Source organism: Solanum lycopersicum, chromosome 3 (assembly GCF_036512215.1).
Source record: "Solanum lycopersicum chromosome 3, SLM_r2.1".
Classification (NCBI taxonomy): Eukaryota; Viridiplantae; Streptophyta; class Magnoliopsida; order Solanales; family Solanaceae; genus Solanum; species Solanum lycopersicum.
In genome coordinates this window covers 7,365,824-7,373,174 of record NC_090802.1, presented here as the reverse complement: position 1 = coordinate 7,373,174, position 7,351 = coordinate 7,365,824, and the positions used below count along the sequence as shown (strand labels likewise).

At 31.3% G+C, this 7,351-nt stretch overlaps 1 long non-coding RNA gene across 1 annotated transcript; it reads right to left on the bottom strand.

Moving 5' to 3' along the window:
- Positions 1-209: 209 nt before the first annotated feature.
- LOC138347732 (uncharacterized) lies at positions 210-4,212 on the bottom strand. Its single transcript, XR_011220271.1, has 2 exons — positions 3,220-4,212; positions 210-473 (listed from the first exon to the last, which is right to left on the bottom strand). It is a non-coding gene; the product is annotated as an uncharacterized lncRNA (long non-coding RNA).
- Positions 4,213-7,351: the final 3,139 nt, after the last annotated feature.

The following is a 7,351-nucleotide window of genomic DNA, read 5'->3' as shown; positions in this document are numbered from 1 at the left end:
CTCAGCATAAAAATTACTCAACATAAGATGACTCAAAATCAAAGATTATACTAATTTTATGACCTAAAGTACCCCCTAAAAGTTAGAGTACTCCTAGATCTCCACACGGCGTCGTGACCTCTCGGAGGTCTAAGACAAGCCCTTAAACATCTTTCATTGTATAATCGTAAAAATAGCGAAAAATTCAAAACTTTTCATGGCACATCATATGTTAGAACATTACTTCATATATATATAAAAAAAATGATAAGTATATGGTTAGACCATAAGTCTCTTTGCCATCTTAGACTCAACACCAATAGAGTAGAATAAGGACACGACCCTTAACAATATGACATATAAGTATACTCTATTACATCAACTTAAAGAACATCTTGACATTGACAACTCTTGAATCATAAGGGTCCCTTTACTTGAACTTAGGAGATCTATCCAAGATCTTCACCTAGGAGACATCCTCTAGCCATCACTACCTACACTTTGTGTAAAAAGATGAAGAAGAATGGTATTAGTACAAGAATCACTAAGTATGACAACCATGCAAAAACATGCATTTAAAGAGGACATTTCATTTTAAATCATGCAACATATCTTCTTAAACTTCATGAACATAGACACATATAATCTCACTATAGTTCAAATACATCATATAGACATGGATGCTACTCATAATAGCCCATAAATTCATTTATCATACTTTGAGTCATATTCAATACATACAATACATTACTTCTCTTTTTATCTTACTTCTTTCCTTAAGAAACCCTCAAGTGTACTTAGTACAATGTATCACCTTGAGGTCACCTTAAAATAGCCTTTCATAAATATGCTTCATAAACACAACCACATATATTCATAAGTCATAAGCACATCATAGACATCAATTTCATATAAAGACCATCATCTAAGACAACTCCTAAGTCACACTAGTGCAATGTGTAGGTAGCATTCCATGAAGTCACCCTAGACTAGGCATAACATACTTAACAAATCATAACACTTTCATTTATAACTAAACATATGACCACATACTTAATAGCATCATATAAGGACTCTTTTCTTTACCACAACCTTAGTCATAACTCATTTAATTCATATCATAGGTAAACCACCCTTATAACCCCTTCACAAGCTTACTTGAGCAATGTACACATAGAGTCCCATACCTCCACATGTACTAAGTAAGCTCACTTAGAAGCCATAAGTGCAATTCACACGCATACTCATAATTCATATCTTGTCATAGCAAAGTCACTTAACATGCATTCATACAATTCATACATAACATAAGTCTTTACTTCATAAGAGGCTCCAATCTTATCCTTTCTTGAAGTCATCTAGTGCAATGCATGAATAGGGTCCACAAACCTAACTATACTAAGTACACTTCTCAAGTAATTTACATTAGAATTCATATTCTTATCTTAGTTAATTTATTAACCTTCGGGAGACATAGCCATAAATGACATAGACCATGTGAGCTACATGAAATATGGTGTTTTACTCCTGCACCTAAAAGAGAAGGTTAACACTTGCATAAGGTGAAACCATTCGTACATAGCTATTTAGGTGGATCCACTAAGCTAGAGTCCTATGTGGACACATAGTTGAGGGTCAAGGAGATTGTTGCTAGAAATCTTGACAAACTGAACGTGAGGGTTTCATCTCACGAGACAACACATATCTTGGGAATCCTGACTTACAAACGTGAAGAAACCCATGTGGGAGGCCGAAATTACTAACGTGAGACCTCCATCTCATTTGCATGTGCTTTCGATGCTAAAAAATAAACTCCCTCTTTAAACATCATTAAGATTTTAGATAACATTTTTTTCATAAAGATTAGGCCTTAGGGACTTACTCCCTCATATATCATATAGCTCAAAGGTATGTAAGATGAGAATGTCATTTCATCATAAAACCTACATCATGTGAGAATGTCCTTTCACATAATCATATTCATATTATAGTCTAGTTTAGAGTACAATTGAGTAATACCTTTCAAGAGACTCACTTATTCATTAGACTACCGTTACATAATTCATTCATACATGCATGTGTGTGTACATATATGTGAGATCTACCTTCACATAAACACTTTTAGGAACAGATGTTCATAAATTCATTAATCATATACTTTACATGCATAGAAATAGGTAATGATGCATAGGAGAATTATCCTTTCCTTAATCATCATGAATCTACCTTATTCATAGATATGCTTGAAGTGTCTATGTACATTAGTCAATATGAACATATAATGGCTATCACATAGCATTGAGGAAGCCACCCTCTAAAGATCAAAATGCATGTACAACATTCTTCAAGTCTCATGTCATACACACATATAGAGTATTTAGGACTATAGACTACACACTCACATTACATCATAGGAGATAAGGACATATTCAACATTAGAATAGAAGAATCCTAGCATACTTTTATTAAACATTAATATAGGGTTCATATAGGTAGGAGTCATGCTACAAGAATACTCATCATTATTAGTCATATAGACCACTCCTAACCCTAACATGGTCATCACATACACACAACATCATCCACACACCTAAATCATGCAACTAGTGTGGAAGACTACTCATAAAAATTCACATAACATCAATTCATTTAGAACATGATATTAGAATCAAAGTTAAATCCTTCAACTTCCTAAACATGGAAATCGTCATATCAATTCATCTTGCATCTAATTCCTTCAAGTCCATGATCATCACACATAAACATGTACAAGAATATAAACTCTGCCACTATAAGTGGACCATACTAATCATCACAATTTGATGTACATTCTAAGCTAATTAAAAGAAATAGATCAACTTACCAAAATCTCCAAGATAATGATCATCTTGATAAATTCCCAAAAATTCATAACCAATTTAAATAAAGGAATATAGAACTAAGCAATTCATTATAATCTAAACATAATCTAATAATCATATCATCCAGATCATAAGACCCACATTATAGGCCAATTTGAGAAATTAGGAGGATCATGGGTTCTTCATGAAATTGAGATTGAAATTCATAATTAAAAAATCAATTAAGCATAAATCCATCATTAGAATGACTTTGAAATCAATTTGACAATGAACCCATGACTAGATTGAAAATTGGAAATTTTTGTCTTTGAATCACTTTTGAAATTATTGATTTAACTCCTTAGATGAATGGATAACTAAGGATGAAGGATCACTTTACCTTATTGTTTGAAGACCCATGAGAAATTTGAGAAGAAACCATGAAAATCCAACCCCTAGCTTGATCTTGAGTTTTCCCTCCAATGGAGGTTTGAGAGAATTTGGAGGAGAAGAGAGCTTTTGGGATTTTTGATTTTCTTATTGGGTGTTGGGATTTTGACTTGGGAAAGGGGTTAGTCTTAAAACCTATTTATAAATGTCTCCCAATATTACCAAAACATTCCCACACTTATTAGGACTTTTAGACATGTTAATCTTATTTTTTTAAAAAAATCTTCATTGGGGAGAAAGTCCGCAACGCGCAGCTGTTCTCACATTATTTTTGGAATTGAACCAATAGAGTCGGTCATATATCCGCGACGGGGAGCAACATTTTGTCTCTTGGTGGACTAGGTCCGCGACGCGAACTGGTTCATCCAATGACCAAATGTTGCTGCCTTGGGCAGCCTGCTAGTCCAAGGCTTGGGTCCTCCTCTAGGTTCCTTTCGTCGGTCCTCGGGGAGTTTTGCCCGGACGTTTCAACTTTATTTACTCTCATACACATGCTAGGAACCTCTCACGTCAATTTGAACTCAAAACAACACATAAAACTTGACGAAAACACACTAAGACACACAAGCACGTTTCAAGGCAAAATTTTCAAACGTCTTGGACGTTTGACCTCCTAACTCCTCCAAACTTAACACACTACCTTTTAACACTATTATTAGTCATTTAAGGACTAAATAAACTCATAACCAACATATTAGGCTCTAATTCAACCTATCTCATTTTGAAGGTGTAGCAACTTAAATGTCTCAAATATATAACTCAGAATAATTTTAAGAAAATATTCAACTTGCATATAGAGGAAACTCAAGTCTAGAATATTAAAACCTGAAAATGAAACAGACTTCTCAAAACTCTACTATCTACAAAGCCTCTTATAACTCTGATGGGCATCGGGACAAGAACAATGACATTTTAACAAACCAAACTTAAAAGTAAATGGGAATGTTTCGAAAACAAAGAGACTAACTGACCAAACTCAATTGGATCAATAGAACGCCTATTGATGACCATGTTTACTTGAATCTTCATAATAAAGATATAGGGAAAATGACCTTAGTACATGAAATGTATGAGCATGCTAGGAGAACTCTAAAGCACATATATAAGCTTGAACTCATAAAAGCATACTCACCTCAACTCAAGGATACTATAGATACTCAACTCTGAAATGCTCAACTTTGTTTAGTATAAAAGCAACACTAAAGATGCATTATACAGAAAGTTTTTACAACAGTAGATAATAACTCAATGTATTTAAAAATATAATAATACTCTTTTACTCTTATTTGGGAGATCTAACCGGCAACCATCATAAGCTATGTGATGATATAGTGTATCATCCACGCTGCAGAACAGTCATATACCTTGTCGGAGAATAAGACATCCTCAACTAAGTAGATCCACTAAGATATGCTTTAAAAGTACGTTGGAATATATGTTTATGGGGACTTTGAGTTGTCTGAATTCGTCTCCATATCGGTGCTTAATACTACTCCCAATAATATAACTCGTGATCATATGTTTAAAAGTATTTTCTCATCCTCAAACTTTTAGATTATTACTCAAAATGTTTTCTTAAAAGAGATTGTACTCAAAACTCCTCATTAACTCATTTGGAAATCAAGGTTTCCTCCTCATTTTAAATATAAAACATTTACTCTTGGGAATGCTTAGTTCCCTTATATTCATTTTGAATAAAAATGAAACACAACTCTCCTCATCCTCATACTCTATGTCACCTCATTCTAGAAGGGATTATACTTTGAAAGTCTTTAGGACCATTTTGAGATTTGGGTAAAGCAGATGCTTGCAGACCCTTGCTATTTCTTCGACCCTTCTCATTATTCTTCAATGGTCCTAACCTCTCAAATACAAAAATAAGTTCTCAAGTCTTAAAACAATTTTAAAAGTTTGCAAAAGACTTCTCAAAATGACTAAAAAGAACTCCCTTGAACTTTACTCTTAACCTTAACTTGAATTTATTAAGTGAATTCAAGAACTATGATTTGGATATATAGAAGTTGTCAATGATTAAATGGAGTTTAGACGGTTGACAATAAGAAAAGAGCGAACACCAAAACTGTAGAGCATGGACATGATGCGGAGAATGATTTTTATTTTTGCTCACGAAAAAAATTACATTGTTTATACATGATTAAGCTTACGCTGACTATTTATATAACTTAGATATATACTAATTCTTGATTATTGTTGATTATGTAATCTTATAGTCAAATACAACGTTGAGTAAATATAAAACATTGACTCTTGGGATACTTCGTCCTCATAAATTCATTTTGAATAAAAATGAAACTCAACTCTCTTCATCCTCATACTCAAGTTCTCAAGTCTTAAAACAATTTTAAAAAATTGCAAAAGACTTCTCAAAATGACTCAAAAGAACTCCCTCAAACTTTAATCTTAACTCTATCTTGAATTTGTTAAGTGAATTCAAGAATTATGATTTGGATATACAGAAGATGTATATTATTAAATGAGGTTTAGACAGTTGACAATAAAAAAAGAGAGAACATCCAAACTGGAGAGCATGGACACAATGCAGAGAAGGTTTTTTATTTTTGTTCGCAAAATAATTTTTAAGACATAAGATTTCGTATATAGCTATAACGTACATACATAGAGAAATAAACAATGTATATACACAACAGATTTACATATATACAGTTCACCTTACTCCACTCGCTCATCACTCTCCTCGCTCTAACATGCAGCTACGAATTGTAATTAACAAAGTATAGTTATAGAGCCTAATTAAATTTATTTTAATGACTATGTGTGAAATCTTCTCATAATAAAATGAGCCAACGGCCTGATCCTTTAACTATGAAAATAAATTTTAAAAAACTTTAATAATTTTATTTATCATGATTAATTAGTTGCATTTATCTTTATGTAATTTCTTAGCATAAATATTTTTTTTATATTACCGATACATAAAACTTAAACTAAAAAAAACAAAAAAAACTACATATCTGGACATAAATTTCAACTTTATTTAAAATTTTATAAAAATAGAGATAAAAAGATAAAATTGTATTTAATTATACTTTTTGGAAAAGAAAAAAAAGAAAAGTGTATTAAAATGTGCGATAAATGTATTATCCATTATTAAAATTTGTATTATATATGAATAATAAATTGTTATTTGTAATATGTATTAAACTTGTATTAAAAATGAATTAAAAGTGATCAAGTGAAAAAAAGATATTATTGCTATAAATGGTAAATATTTTTTTATTTTAGTATATTTATGTAAGTTTCCCATTATTAAATCACAACCACCCTCTCCGATATGTTGCACTAAATTGAAAGAAGAACAACCTTGTATTTGTGGATTCATCGAAGATCCTAAGTTGAAGCCATATATTAAGTTCACTCCTCAAGCAAAAAAAGTTTTTAAAACATGTGGAGAACCACTTCCCAATTGTTCAAATGTTTTCAACAAAAAAGGGTGAAAATTAAATAATGATGAAAATGTTATCATTTAAATGTTTATTACTACTTTATTATACCTAAATATAGATGATGCTGATATATTAATCAAACTTTCTTTTGCGTATGTACTTTGATTTGATTCTAAATAATTGTCTAGATTTACCTATGATGTTTGCTTTTTGAGTACTTCTTTTCTTTTTTTGAAATAAAAGGTAATGTTCTTTTAAGAGAATGAAAGGAAGACAAATAAGCTATTTCTAAAATTAAAGCAAAAACAACAAAAATAATATTAAAGAAACAGAAAAACAACAATGTGGACAAAAATGAGTGAACAAGTAGACATGAAACTTTTATGTTTAGGCACAAATTATCATTTTGGAATAATACATAAACAATCTTTGGAATAATACACAAATTATCATTTTAGAATTATTAGTTGTTAAAAGGAAATTAACTCAGCTTTGACATGATGCCCAAAAAAAAATTTATGCATTAAATTTTTAAAAATGGTATAATGTATTGACTTGTGGAATTATTGGTGGAAAATAATAATCTTTTTATATTTTTGCATTAAATAGGTCAACCTTATCATAATTTATCTGGAAAAGGATCAAAATTGCCCCTAA